A 16,775-nucleotide genomic window follows, 5' to 3' on the forward strand; every position below is an offset into this window, starting at 1 on the left:
CCTCCACCCTGAAACAAAAGGAATGCAAAAGGAAACTTACGGATTCAAATCTACCAAGAACCCACCCACAGTTGAGGAACTAAAGGATTTTGAGAACGACATGCTCAAAATGATACAATCAGTCAAATTCAAGCCAATCCGCAACCCACTCCTCACCAAGCTGAAAAATGACAAGGAGCGCATCAAGAAAGTAAACAACCTCATCATAGCTGCCGATAAAACCACAAACTTCTACAGAATGGACATACCAGAACACCACACCTTACTGGACAGAAGCATCACCAAATCATACAAAAAAGCGCAACCCAATACCTTACAGAACATCCACCTGGAAAATAAAAGGATCGCGGCTGAACTGGACATTGAGGACAGGGTGGACGCCACAGCCAACAAGGAAGCCTTCATCACATTGAAGGATCACAAACCCAACTTCGCAAATAACCCAACATGCCGACTAATAAACCCAACTAAATCTGAAATAGGAAAAATCAGCAAAATAATCCTGGACAGAGTCAACACAAAAATCAAGGACAAAACACCACTCAACCAATGGAGAAATACAGCAGCAGTAATCAAATGGTTCAACAACATCCAAGACAAACAACAGCACAACTTTATCTCCTTTGATATCGAGGAATTTTACCCTTCCATCACGCAAGACCTACTGACTCAAGCACTAGACTTCGCCTCAGACTACGACTCAATCACAGGCAACGAAAGAAACATCATCATCCACGCAAAAAACTCCATTCTCATCCACAACAGTACACCATGGCAAAAAAAGAACAATGCAACATTTGACGTCACTAAGAAGTTTTGACGGAGCAGAAACGTGTGAACTCGTTGGGAGTTTCCTCCTCTCCCAGCTCGCTAGCCTCAATCTGAACCTTGGTATTTACCGTGATGACGGACTGGCAGTGTGTCGCGCCTCGCCAAGGAGCAGCGAGAATACCAAGAAGCGCATATGCCAAATTTTCAAAGAGAACGGCCTACGGATCACGATTGAAGCCAACAAGCAAACCGTCAACTTTCTTGACGTCACTTTCAACCTGAGAAATAACAGCTACCAACCATTCACGAAACCCAACACAACACTCCAATACGTGCACCATGACAGCAACCATCCACCCACCACCACGAAAAGAATACCTACCGGAATCAATAAAAGGCTATCGATGCTGTCATCTAGCAAAGCTGAATTTGACCAAGCAACCCCCCCGTACCAAAAAGCCCTTGATGAAAGCGGATACAATTTCACCCTCACCTATGAACCCACGCCAGGAAACCAGCCAAAAAAGAACAGAAAACGAAACGGCATCATCTGGTACAACCCCCCATACAGCAAAAACGTCTCAACGAACATTGGACACAAATTCCTCAACCTGATTGACAAACACTTTCCCAAAGACAACAACCTAAGAAAAGTATTCAACAAGAACAACATCAAATTGAGCTACAGCTGCATGAACAATATACGACAAATCATCTCAAACCACAACAAAACAATTGCAAATGAGCCGTCGACCCCCAGTCAGAACGACTCCAAAACCAACAAAGCATGTAACTGTCGAAAGAAACCTGATTGCCCCCTCAACGGGGGATGCTTACAAACATCAGTTGTCTACCAATCTAAGGTAATACGCAAGGACATTAACACATCCGACACATATGTAGGATTAACCGAGGGTGAATTCAAAACCAGATGGAACAACCACAAGGCTTCTTTCAGGAACAAAAACCTGCGAAATACCACAGAACTCAGCAAACACATTTGGGACCTCAAAGACAATAATGTTGAATATTCAATAACATGGCAAATTCTTGCATCCAGCACACCTTACAATAGTGGTAATAAAAGATGCAACCTATGCTTGAAAGAGAAACTGTTTATTATCTACCGTCCAGACCTGTCATCCCTCAACAAGCGCAGCGAAATTGTAACAACATGCCGCCATAGATGGAAACACCTCCTAGGTAACACATGAACCAATCACCACGCCCCTAGGCCAGCCTGTACCCACCCACTCTGTGCCCTATATAAACCATGGTATGCGAATGCTCCCATTAAAATCTCCTGACGATTGAGGGTACCCCCCTCATGAAACAGGCCTGTAGAGATGAAATAGTCTTGTGATTTTTTTCCCCCACACATACATACATATATATATATATATATATATATATATATATATATATATATATATATATATATATATATATATATATATATATATATATATATTTATATATATATATATATATATATATACACACATATATATTTATATATATATATATATATATATATATATAAATATATATGTGTGTATATATATATATATATATATATATATATATATATATATATTTATATATATATATATATATATATATACACACATATATATTTATATATATATATATATATATATATATATATATATATATATATATATATATATATATATGTATATAAATAAAACAAATACTTGAATTTCAGTGTTAATTTATTTACACACACATAACACTCCTCTACTCATTGTTGTATTTGAAAGTGCAATGCTTTGCAGCCTAGCACCGCCTTTGAAGGAGCGTAGTTATGGGCAGCATCTGTGAAATGTAATTTGCAGGAAAGGAGTGAGTTTAGGGTTGAATTGTCCATCCTTGTTCTATTCTCTGTCACTATTTTTCTAACCATGCTGAACACCCCTCTCTGATGATGCATTGCTGTGTGGCACGCACAAAAGTGCCTTCATCAAATGCACCAGAGTCTGGAATCTTCCATCTCTCCCTAGCATACCCCTTCCCCTTCGAGCTGTCCTGGATGAACTGAAATTCTTGTTTCCAATCATTTTGGAACTTGCAAGCGTACTTCTTCTTCTTACTCGTCGTCGCCATGTCTCCTCTTTAATCTTCTGCTTCGTATCTGTTATGTTTTTGGACATTACTACTTGCCGTAGTTTTGAAGCAATGCATGATGGGAATCCGGATGTTGTGTGTCAGTGTATTAACATGCCGGCTGCAATAAACACACGCTGAGCAATAGCTCCGTGCCTGCCTACTTTATGGGTTATAGATAAACCTATAGATAACGGAGACATATATAATAGTCTCCTTCTTGTTGTAGCCGTAGATGTTATAACGTGACGACAGGCTGTCCTCATTCAGGTCCGGCTGGAAATCGGGAGAAATTCGGGAGAATGGTTGTCCCGGGAGATTTTCGGGAGAGGCACTGAAATTCGGGAGTCTCCCGGAAAATTCGGGAGGGTTGGCAAGTATATACTTATACATGTTTTTATATTAAGTGGGTCCATATTATGTTCTTAAACTTTATTTACAATGACATCATTGATAGCACATAGCACAATGCTTTATAAAACGCTGTAAGATCCGCACTTTCTCACCTTAAAGGGGCTTTACTATGCAAAACCAAATCTTCTTACTTATTGGTACCTGCTGTTGTATATTTGGGATCTGCTGAAGTCCCGAAATTTGAAAATCCTCCCATGGAGGCATTGCGGAGATATTTATAAAATTATTTTGCTTTCTTCATACTTCCTCTAAAGGAGCCAATTGGAATTTGCTTTGTCCTGTGATGTTTTTTGACTTGTGACATCAGCGTATTATCCTTATATGATGAGTCCGCCAATGTAGTCTGACCCCATAGTCAGCAAGCGCCTTCTCTTTTTCTATTCTCTTGTTGTGGGGCAGACTGGCTCGTACATGCACATGTAGGGATGGGAATTGATAAGATTTTTCCGGTTCCGATTCCACTTTCAAATCCGCTTAAAGATTCGGTTCCTTAATGGTTCGTTTATCGACTTTTATTTGGGGGAAAAAAAGAGAAAAACATGGTGAATTAGCATCATTTTTGTTTAGTTTAGAGCAGGGGTGTCCAAACTATGGCCCTCTTCAATTCGAGACGTCATTAAGTTCAACAAAGCATCACACAGCAGAGTGCTTTCAAATTAATCTTAAATACCAGGAAAGTTCCTGAATGCTTCATATTTTCTGTCATTATGTGGACAATGTGAGTAAATCAGATCAATGACCCTCGAAAGTACTTTGAAATAATAGCACAGCATCTAATTATATGACACAATCCAAACAACCTTCCCTAGTCATGGTGCGGGGGGAAAAATGTAATTAACATTAAGCGTCAACACACATGGTCACACATAACACAACATGCTCACTTAACATTGTGGGTATTATGAAACATGTCCAAACACTATAAACATTTTTCACAATTACACCCATTTAAATCCATCGGAGTGCAGGATGGGGAAAAATGCAAAAAACTCTCTCCACACGTATCCATGTTTGGCGCATTTTAGCTGTTTAATGTTTCTGATTGATTACAGAACTTTAAGGAAGTCGTCACAGAAGTAAACAAGGTAGGAGTCAAACTTTCACATACTCTTAATACCCAATTATATTAATTATATATCCATTATATTGATTATAAATATAATATGTACACGCACGCGCACACACACATAGTTACTTTACATGCAGTCGGCTTTTCGGCCCCCACATTTTTTTAGCCCATTGCGGCCCCCAAGTCACAAAGTTTGGACACCCCTGGCTCAGATGTAACATGACCTTACAAAGCCTACAGTGAGGTCTCAAGAGGCACATATGTAACATAGAAGAAAAAACTAAATTTTTTTTAGATAAATATAAGAAATTAATATTCTTCTGTAGAATTAAATCATGTGCAAATTACACAACAATGTAACATTTAGTAACATGTGATATTAACCTATTACATGCAATTGATTGATGATTATAATTGATGATTATGGCTCACATTTTATGAAAACTTTAAATTGAAAATCTCAGTTAATGTAAGGTTTCAAAAACTGTAAGCAATGATAATCAAAATTATAACATATACAAGCTTGACATATCTAACTTTGCATGTAATGAGTTAATATCACAGATGAGTTTCACATTTAAAGTAAATTGCTGACATGAATGGACTAATTTTATGAGTTTCACCTGTATAATATAATGACTGAGATAAAAAAATCTGGTTGCAGGAAAACATGCAAGTTCAATTGAACATTCAGCTATTGAAAATGCAAACTTTTGACCACAAACTTAGTCGCTGCTCGGTGATATTTGTCTAGCTCGGGGGTCAGCAACCCGCGGCTCCAGAGCCACATGCACAACCCTGGTGGCTCCATGGACATTTTTAAAAAATGTATGAAAATGGCAAAAAAATGGGGTGAAAAATATGTTTTTTGTTGTAATATGGTTTCTGTAAGAGGACAAACACAACACAAATCTTCGTAATTGTTAGAAAGCCCACAGTTTAATATCTTTGTGTTTATGCTTCACTGATGAGAGTATTTTGCGAGCGCCATTTTGTCCTACTAATTTACGCGGCCCTTGAACTCACCGTAGTGTGGACTGTGACGCAACAATTTGTTTACATTAATAACTTTCTCCGACGCTGCCACGGAAAGACGTGTTTTTATGCTACTCCTTCTTTGTTTGATTTTGTCCACCAAACTTTTTGCACAAAGGTGATCTTTGTTGATGTTATTGACTTGTGTGGAGTGCTAATCAGGCATATTTGGTCAGGGCATGACTGCAAGCTAATCGATGCTAACATGCTATTTAGGCTAGCTGTATGTACCAGTGACGTGCGGTCACTAGAGGCAGGTGAGTCATCATGGAAAGAAAAAAAATGTAAAAAGAAAAAAAAAAAATTAAATTGTTATATGTATCCAGTGATTATACTATAAAGTTATTTTCCATTTAACTTCACCAGTTTTAGATTATTTTTATTCAAAATCGCTGAATTTTCACATTTGCCGTTCAAATACTGAGAAGAGACGGTGCGGTGAACAGCAGCCAGTCGAGGCACGTCACTCAGTGCCTCAACATGGATTGCGGACTCGGCTAACTGCTGGTCTGCTGTGCAGTGAGACCGTATTGCTATATGAATTATATTATACATTTCCATAGTTTAGTTAGCTGAGGTATATAATGTACAGTGTATTTTGTCAACAACTGTATGTGTGTAAAGTATTTCTTGTGCTGAGCGATCATAAAACTGCTGCGAAGACGCAGAGTGATGTGATAATCAAACACTCTAGAAGTCTAGAATGAAAGAGTATATAAGAGAATTGACAGCAACGTTCCCTCTCAGGAGCGCGCATGTGCAATTGCGCACTGCTCAAGCGTCCTCTGCGCACGGCAAATCTATGCCACGCACAAAATCAAATAAAAAAATAAGCGCATAACAATTTTCGACACGACACGGACACGACAGAGAAAAACGTTTTCGTCATCATTGTTCAAATATTGTAACGTCTGTCGAGACGCTTTGAGGACATGAATTCCATCCATCACTTTACTGAGCAAAACTCTTTACTGTCGGCCATAAACACATCACCAAAACATTAGTAAAAAAAATGATATCTAGCAAAACTGGTCATTTTCTGCAGTACAAACCAGACCAAAAGCAACTTTGTTATATCAACAGCAGCCGCTCGCTCTCTCACGTGCGCCAACACTTGCACATATGGCACTTAGCCAGTGATGCGTTTACAGCCACACAAAAAGTCGGACAACTCCAACACCACACATAAAGTGTCATTCCAGGTCGTTACACTATGATTTACCAATCAAATGTGTGCTTATTCTAGTGTCATTTATTAGGAATCTTAATTTATAAATATTAATCATTAAATGCTGTTAGTATATTAAATAAATACTAATAAAAATATATTTTTTACAAACAGGAAGTTGCAGGAATGTACACATGATCCCCTGCTTACATCTCATTGTGCAACATGTGAATGTTTTAATGGGAACTAAATGCAATGTCTGAAAGGGGTACAAATTATTTCCAAAGCAGGACCTCCACCCAGACAAACAATACAAGTACACAGTTCATGAAAAACAATATTTTTTGTTATTGTCATTATAAGTGGGCCTAAACACTTATATTAGAAATGGAAATGACTGCTGTCATTTGATTATAATAATAAGAGAATGTTGTCTGTCTATCTGTGTTGGCCCTGTGATGAGGTGGGGACTTGTCCAGGGTGTACACTGCCTTCCGCCCGAATGCAGCTGAGATAGGCTCCAGCGACCCCGAAAGGGACAAGCGGTAGAAAATGGATGGATGGATGGAGATGTAAGTTGTTATTTAGTGAGGTTTGGGACAGGTGTGCTGCTGGTGTAGCCACAGTGTGCACGTCTAAAGTTGCTCACATGGACTCCACTCAATGCTCAAGGACTTTTTGCATTTGCTCACACATGAACAATTAGAGGGAACATTGATTGACAGAGTGTGTACCTTCAGCGGTGAATGGTGGTGGTGGTGGAGGTGAAATGGCATCAGAGTCTCTGTCTCTCTTTACTAGCTTCGTCGAAGCATGTTGCTATGTAGCTTGTTTCAGCAGATTTGAATTGCTGTTTTGGGCAGTAGATGGCATCTTTGATCCAAAGCACAATTTACATTTAACTAAAATGTTATTTTCTTTGTGCTCGACAAAAGAAAAGTAGTGAAAATATCTCCATGTTAGCAAACTGGACTTCTGGCTCCGCCATGATCAGACACGCCCCCCCCCACTCGCTCCCCACACTCACACTCAGACACACCCACACAGAGCGCATGTCTCTCTCTCTTCTCCGGCTTGTGACACAAGAAGAATCAGAACGATGACAGAGCAGCGCTCCGATAAAACACACTTTATACTACATAAAAAGTAACGTAAAATAACGCAGTAACGCATCATGTAGTAACGGTAACTGAGTTACTAAATATAAAAAAATAACGCGTTAGATTACTAGTTACCGCCGAAACTAACGGCGTTACAGTAACGCGTTACTTTGTAACGCGTTAGTCCCAACACTGCTTATAAGTAAAGGTAAGACCATAATAACGTTTTTTTTATTAAATGTGCTTTTTTGTGTGCTACAGTTTGTATGTGTAAAGTTAAAGTTAAGTTAAAGCAGGGGCGTCACTAGCTTTTAAGGACAGGGGGGGCTTTGCCCCCAGGAGATGCACAGGATGCGAGCGAATGTTACGCACGAGCACAAAACTTCACAAACGGCTAACAAAGACTTAGAAATTATTCATTGTTATTATTATTATTTTTTTTAAATGCACGGGACGAAATGAAATGCTCCCCGGGACGATGGCTTTTAACCATATATTTTCTTTTTCTTTTTATGTATTTATTCATTTTACATTTTATATTAAATGACTTGGTTTTTCCTCCCTCTGAAAATCCTATTAAATGTTTAACAAGCCATTCTATAATAATAAAACAGCTATTAATGTAACAATACAATAAAACAAATATATTTAATTATGTTTTTTTCATTATTTTAACAATAGGCTAATGTATATTACTTTATATAGATTCTACAAGAAACACAAAACTTAAAAAATAAATGATTTACAATTGCACACACAAGGTTTTGTGCAGCTTCACTCATTGTAAAGGAAGATAATGTGCTTCGTACACCTGCAGGACCGCAAGCAAGGTCGCAGAGAAAATGCGGGCTGGAATTTGAGTGATGTGGGCATTTTCTATATGAACAAGTGGAATGGATTGGATACCGACGCACGAAAGGGGCTCTCTACCTTACGCTATGAAGTGAGGGGAAACTGAGTGAATAACAACAGGTTATATGATTATTTATTTAAACTCATATTTGGGCCACTTTATAATGAATATGTCGGCATTTATTTGTTAAAAAAAAACAAAAAAACACCAAATTATTTAGGCGGGCTTAAGAATATTTTAGGGGGGCTTGAGCCCCCCTAAAATAGGCCTAACAACGCCAATGAGTTAAAGTACCAATGATTGTCACAAACACTAGGTGTGGTGAAATTTGACCCATCCCCTTGATCACCCCCTGGGATGTGAGGGGAGCAGTGGGCAGCAGCGGCGCCGTGCCCGGGAATAATTGTTGGTGATTTAACCCCCAATTCCAACCCTTGATGCTGAGTGCCAAGCAGGGAAGAATGCTGGTATGAGCTTTTAAACATAACCCGTTAACTGCTGCCAATCAAATGGTGAATAAGATACTCTTTAGGGTTCATATGTTTGTAAATCTGACTGTGATGAAGTCAGTGCCTCACCAGTCATGAACCTCACCGCACGTCACTGGTATGTACATATTGCACCATTATGCCTCGTTTGTAGGTATATGTGAGCTCATGTAATTTCCTTTACTTTTATCCTCTTTGTATTTAGTTATTTTTCCTTGTTTCATGACACATTATCTGTATGTAATATTGGCTGCATTTCTGATAGTTGTTTGTGTGCCACGTTGTTCCAGACCACAGCAAACTTTACCCATCTTGCAAATATTGTAATAAATCCATTAGAAGCAGACGGCCTGTCGTTTCCTTTAACTTGGACACACACATCTATACCTTTGGCCATTCTAAGACAGTCATTTCCAGGAGTTATCTTATCTTCTGAGAAGCCTGCATTTTACTAATGTTTTCCAAAGTTGTCAAAATGTGTAGAATAAATATTACATTCCAACATTTATGTCAACAAATATTTGCGACACATTTTGATAGTAGGATAATAAAGCTAATTAGCCACTTACATCATGTGTTGCCATCATTATAACACTTATATAAGTCTTAAAAATGTTTGCGGCTCCAGAGTGATTACATTGTTGTATTTGTGGTCCAATATGGCTCTTTCAACATTTCGGGTTGCCGACCCCTGGTATAGCTGGAGCGAGTACTGCCTGCCTCGGGGCCAGTCAGAATGTGTTTATCGTTTTGCTCATCTAAATGAGAAGGCATTCATTTCAATTTAACAAATAATAGCGCTAACATGTTAGACCTTGTTAGTACCTGTTGTATTCCGATGACGTGCTGGCGTTACTGCTGCTGGAATAAGATAGGAGTGGTTAAAAACACGACTTACATTTATAATTATTGCATTGCAATTGTGCTCAAATGTTTCAGCATATTGCCTGCATGTCCCCCTCTTGATGAACTAGCAGCCTTTGAATTATTACAAGTTGCGCTGTTGTAATATTTTCTTGTAAAATGTTAGTGTTTGTTCCGCCCGGGCAACGTCATTTTGCGATCCAACGTCACCACGCACGTTGCGTAATGACATCATCCCCACCCGGAAGAATCGTTAAAGAAACCGTTTGAAAAAACGGCCAGCAATTCCAAGGAATTAATACATGGTTCTGAACAAGAATTTCCATTCCTATTCACGATAAGAAAAAGTGACTACCGTATTTTTCGGAGTATAAGTCGCACCGGAGTATAAGTCGCACCTGCCGAAAATGCATAATAAAGAAGGAAAAAAACATATATAAATCGAACTGGAGCCCAGCCAAACTATGAAAAAAACTGCGACTTATAGTCCGAAAAATACGGTACATTTGATTGTTTACATTTGATTATTTACAATCCGAGGAGGTATGATGAGGAAGGGAGGGTGTTAGTTTAGGGTTGAAGTTACCTGGAGGTGTTCTTTTAGTGCGGTTTTGAAGGAGGATAGAGATGCCCTTTCTTTTACACCTGTTGGGAGTGCATTCCATATTGATGTGGCATAGAAAGAAAATGAGTTAAGACCTTTGTTAGATCGGAATCTGGGTTTAACGTGGTTAGTGGAGCTCCCCCTGGTGTTGTGGTTATGGCGGTCGGGTAAGAGACTGTCAGAAAGCGGCTTAAAGATGGTCTGTAAAACATAATCTATGCAACATTTTGACCAAAGAACCACCATTACATGTTATGTAGACCACAAAAGTGTTTTAAATGGAGAAAAAAAAATCAATATGACCCTTTTAATGCTTTTTCTAATGTTGCCTAAAATATATATACTACTTACATTGTTCATACAAATATCTTTTATCCTGTGGATTACTCTGAACATAGACATAAACACAGCCTGCGTCAGAACGGAAGAAAGTGGGATTAGCGCCACTCAAAATAAAAAATGCCACTCTCTTTCCAAGCTTTTCAGGCAAATTCCCAAACAAAATGAAAAATTCCCAAGTTGTACTAAGACAAACACTTGTTTACAAACTACAGACATGTTTGCTAACGTCCACAATTTTCAAAAATCATTGAAAAATTGGTGATCAACAGATTGTAAAAAATCATCTATAAAAGTGGAATGCCTAGGGACAGGCAGCAAGCATACAGAGCTAATATTTCAACATCAATGGCATTAATCCAAACAACAAAGGCCATTGCCAATGCAACGAATGCTAAACAGTGTGCAGCTGCAGTGTTTATGATCTAACAAAAGCATTAGACACAAATAATCATAATATCTTAATTAACAACATCAGAGGGTTGGTCTTGAACTGGGTAAGAAGCAGTGACGTGCAGTCACTAGAGGCAGGTGAGGCAGGGCCTCACCTGCCATCATGGAAAGAAAAAAAATGTAAAAAGAAAAAAATATATATTAAATTGTTAAATGTATCCAGTGATTATACTATAAAGTTATTTTCCATTTAACTTCACCAGTTTTAGATTATTTTTATTCAAAATCGCTGAATTTTCACATTTGCCATTCAAATACTGAGAAGAGACGGTGCGGTGAACAGCAGCCAGTCGAGGCACGTCACTCAGTGCCGCAACATGGACGGACTCGGTTAACTGCTGGTCTGCTGTGCAGTGAGACCGTATTGCTATATGAACTATATTATATATTTCCATAGTTTAGTTAGCTGAGGTATATAATGTACAGTGTATTTTGTCAACAACTGTATGTGTGTAACGTATTTCTTGTGCTGAGCGATTATAAAACGGCTGCAAAAGACACACTGGCTGAGGCTCGCCTCCTGCACCCCCGCTGTAGAATGCAAGGCAACCTCTGACGGGAGTGTTATATCAACTAAAGCCCACACTTAAACTTTCCACGTGCAAGATTGAATCTATTTAAAAAAGTTATTTCATAAGAAGCCAAAAAGTGCAAAAACAATAATGTTCGTGTTGGAGGAGTTGTGAATGACTGCAGGGCCACAACATTAGGTACGCCTGCAGACTGCAGGTGTACCTAATTCACAACTCCTCCAACACGAACATTATTGTTTTTGCACTTTTTGGCTTCTTATTAAATAACTTTTGTAACCTATTTTTATGGGCTTTCCTCTTTGTGATGTTAAGTTCCTGTTATGCGCTGTTATACAGTATATGCCTTGAGCTCTTATTTTGAAGGCGCTAAGAGCGGAATTTTGACACGTTGGAGTGGAGCGGAAGTTTTTGAAAGAAGGTACTGTAAATAAAGTGGTCCTCGTGTAAATTGGAGTCTCTGTGTTTGTTATTTTGTAGTTTCATACAGTATAGGCGACATTTATAAACCCTCGGTTACACTTTTTTAAATAGATTCAATCTTGCACGTGGAAAGTTGAAGTGAGGGCTTTAGTTGATATAACACTCCCATCAGGGGGTTCATTAATCCAGCACAACAGCGGCGCATTTATAAGTAAAGGTAAGACCATAATAACGTTTTTTTATTAAATGTGCTTTTTGTGTGCTACAGTTGTATGTGTAAAGTTAAAGTTAAGTTAAAGTACCAATGATTGTCACACACACACTAGGTGTGGTGAAATTTGTCCTCTGCATTTGACCCATCCCCTTGTTCACCCCCTGGGAGGTGAGGGGAGCAGTGGGCAGCAGCGGCGCCGCGCCCGGGAATCATTTTTGGTGATTTAACCCCCAATTCCAACCCTTGATGCTGAGTGCCAAGCAGGGAAGAATGCTGGTATGAGCTTTTAAACATAACCCGTTAACTGCTGCCAATCAAATGGTGAATAAGATACTCTTTAGGGTTCATATGTTTGTAAATCTGACTGTGATGAAGACAGTGCCTCACCAGCCATCAACCTCACCGCACGTCACTGGTAAGAAGCTACTAAACCAACAGGGAGCACTACATGAAGACAGGCGAACAAACGTATAAAGCAGTGATGCCAAAAGTGGGGCCCAGGGGCCAAAAATGGCCGGTTGTGTCAATTTGTTTGGCCCGCCAAACGGTGGCTACCAAATTTAGCACACTTTAATACTGACCTCTTTCAAACTGCACAATCATCGATGGCATTCACGCATGGATACACTGGGGAAAAAAATCAGCTGATTGTACGGTAAACCTGGAAGCCCAGTTGCCGAAATATACCGTAAAATCATAGCTGGTACCATTTTTCCATTTACGTTAATGCACTGTAAGAAACAACAGACGTAGATTCAATTACGGCATAAAAGTAGCAGCTCAGTCACTAGAATTGTTATTTTTCAATTTATAGTAATGCACTGTAAAAAAAAAAAAAAAAATTAGATTCTGCTGTAAAAAACTGGCAGCTCAGTCGTCAGCATTTTGACATAAAAATAACTGGTATAATTTTTCATTTTACAGTAATGCACTGTAAAAAAAATGCCATAGATTTTACGGTAAAGAACTGGCAGCTTAGTCCCCAGATTTTTAACATAAAAACAACAGTGGTACAGTTTTTCAATTTACAGTAATTTGGTGCAAAAAAAAAACAACATACATTTTCCGATAAAATTATGGCGGTATGAGGTGAAATTCCTCACTAGTTGCATGGTAACAATTACTGTTTGGCACATTGACCAATGGCACATTTTCACTTTGGCCCTGGGAGGCAAAAACTTTGGGCACCTCCTGGTCTATAGCTTCAATTAGATCTGGCGGCATACCCCAGGGATCAATACTAGAGCCAAAATTGTTCAATTTGTATATAAACTATTTTTAAAGTTGCAAAGGACTTAAAGTCTTTGTTTGCAGATGACACGACCGCATTTTCTTCAGGACAGAACACAGAAAACATTTTAAAATTAAAGAGATGATTTGACAAAAAGAGACTATTTTTGAATCTCAGTAAAAACCGAAATAACGCCGTTCTGTAACAAATACAAATAGACGGAATGGATATTGACGTAATAAAAAAACAAAAAAAATTTTAGACGATGAAATGAACTGGAAATCTCAAAAAATATACACCATAAGGTAGAAAAAATAATGAAACTTAATATGTTCTTGACCAAAAATTACCATAAAAGTCAATAAAAAAATTTGAAATTAGAGAATAGGTCCAGTTAGGTCTAGAGTTAGGTCCGGTTAAGCGAGAAAATGAGCTAAAAGTCACAGTGTGTCAACCCATTGTCTGGCACAGCTCTTAACCAGTAGAGTGGAAAAACAGGTTGCCTGTATATTGAAGCTATTATCATATATGTCTGATTTATGACAAAGTTTGTGAATAAATAGATATGATCAAAACAGTATCAATCTCACGGAGATTCCCGAGCCATTTCGAGAGTTAATGAGGAAGCCAGTCACGTGATCCGTGACGTAGAGGAGGAACCAAAGATCCCTTCCCCATCAGCAACAATACTAATCAAGCAGACTTTGTGTGAGCCAACAACAATTACTTTGGGGAAAATTATGATCCAGAACCTTATATTTTTGAGGCCGAACACAAAAAGGATGAACAGTAAGTTTTAGAAGGCCAGTGCTAAACGAATGCAGTTTTATTGAAAACATTTAGCATTAGCAGCTTTGTTAGATGCTAACCATGCAGACTAAGCATAACAAACACTTACTGTAATATTTCCACTCTCGCTGGGATGCCGACTGACAGGACGCTCACATAATCCCGTTTGGATGAAGATTCAATCGCAATCCTCACAAAGGGTTAAAAAAGTTGCCACAACTAGCGTCTTTTTTGCCATCTCAGGGGATGTGAACGTTGACAGCCTCTCGGTCCATGGCCCCAATTGTCTATGACCAAGTGAGAGATGCACAAATTATAATCTAGAATGTATTTATAGCAAGTTTGAGACGAAGCAGAAGCCGTCCCCATTTCAGTGTGTCACAATAGCAGTGTAAGCTAGCATTAGCTCACTGCTATTAATGCTCCGCTAAAATAGGCCGTCTGCGTTGGCGTTTATAATAACAATATCACTCATGTTTGGTTCATTTTCAGGTCACGACATGTAAATGGTGTATCGTCGACGCTTTAATGAGGGCAGTAGAGGACCCTCGATCTGTTGACTCAATTGTTAGCTATTTATTTACGAATTCGATTGCATAAAAAAAGCCAAGCATATGTTCTTGTCTTACATAAGGGTTGTGTCATGATCCGTGGCCCGGACCATGTGTTTGTTATTTTCTGTTAGTTTTGGACTCCCTGAGTTCCTGTTTTTGTGCACCCTTGAGTTTGTTTTTAGTTACCATGGTTACTTATTATTTCCACCTGCCTCTGATTGGTGTTCGGGACGCTCACCTATTTCCCGAGCACTAATCAGAGGCATTATTTAAGCCTGCCTTTGCCGGTCAGTCGGCCTGGCTTCTTTGTTTGCATTTGCAACAGTTACGTTGGTATTCTGTTTTCCGAATTTATGATTCCTGTGCTAAGTGGTTACCTTAGTTTCTATGATTCCTGTGCTAAATGGTTACCTTAGCTTCTATGATTCCTGTGCTAAATGGTTACCTTAGCTTCCTGTGCGATCGGCACGCATTCCTTTAGTTTTGTTTTTGTCTGTTTGTATCTACGGTGTATGATTTATGAGCAATACATCATCCCCTACCTCACGCTGTTGTCCGGAGTTGTCCGTCTGCATATGGGAGGAACGACCCCGCAGTAAGTTGCAACCCTCACGTGACAGATTGTGAATGATAAACACCACATCTCTTTCCAATTGTTGTGTATTTCCAGTATGACTGATCTAATAATATGGTCAAAGTGCATAAGCGTTACTACATCGATGTAGAATCTATGGAAAAAGATATTCGGAGTGGAATATTCAAAATGGCAGACCGAATTTATAGCATTTTGTGATGTTTAGACGGTATTTTCGCATATTTTGCAAATCCAATTGGATCTGGTTTAATGGATACAATGAAACACAAACAAGCATATAAAGTCAACTTGTTTTTCCACCCTACTGCTACTTTGAGGCAATGAGGAAGCGATGTTTACACAACATACTAGCTGGCCTCCGTTACACATAGTACCATAAATCCCTTGGGATGGTGTACGGCAGTAAAACGGGAACCCCTCATGTGTGCTGGCTGCTCAATAAAATGAGTAAATCATCATATTCAGCCGTGATATTGACGATCATCTTTACTGCAGCATGACCATGTGCTTATAAGAGGGTCTGGTCATGTTATATAAAATCATCAATGACATCAGATGAGTCACAACACCATAATGTCTGTTCTTCCCACTCTGCTTTGGAATGTCACTGACACACAAGCTGGCACACCGTGACCTGATAATGGGCTGAAGATAAAACTGGATCAAGAGCACATTCCGAGACACTGCGAGGTACTTAGAACGTGCGGAATGATAGGCACAGCTTATAACGCAGAGTCATGGTGATGAGAGAACATTCCAAAGACTGGTCTCAGAGAACACCACAAAGGTGGTCATTGTTTGTGTAACCTAAGTTGTTTTTGTTTCAACCACATGCTGTGTCAATTTTTACTCAAATTCAGTCATAATTTAGTAGGGTTTTAATCACCTTGTTTTATATGTACCTGTTTGACTGTGAGTGTGGAGAAGTGATGCATGGGAGACTAGGGATTACCATTCACATTTGAAACGATACGGTACCAACACCCCGGTAAATGCGAATAGATACCAGTAATCAACGGTACAATTTGTGTGTAGGAATAAATATTAATTGTTTTTGATAAAATTTCATTTTCATTGCAACATTTAAAAATGAGCCGATTATGACAACAACTGTCCAGTTGTTATATCTAATTTTATTATCACATTTCGGAGTT

The 16,775-nt window shown here is 38.8% G+C and overlaps 1 long non-coding RNA gene across 1 annotated transcript in view; it reads left to right on the forward strand.

The window, feature by feature from the left end:
- The first annotated feature begins 3,029 nt into the window (after positions 1-3,029).
- Positions 3,030-16,775, forward strand: part of LOC133623767 (uncharacterized) — a 16,246-nt gene continuing 2,500 nt past the window's right edge. The window contains exon 1 of the long non-coding RNA XR_009817937.2: positions 3,030-3,275. This is a non-coding gene — a long non-coding RNA (uncharacterized lncRNA). The remainder of the gene's footprint in view (positions 3,276-16,775) is intronic.

Source organism: Nerophis lumbriciformis, linkage group LG26 (assembly GCF_033978685.3).
Source record: "Nerophis lumbriciformis linkage group LG26, RoL_Nlum_v2.1, whole genome shotgun sequence".
NCBI lineage: Eukaryota > Metazoa > Chordata > Actinopteri > Syngnathiformes > Syngnathidae > Nerophis > Nerophis lumbriciformis.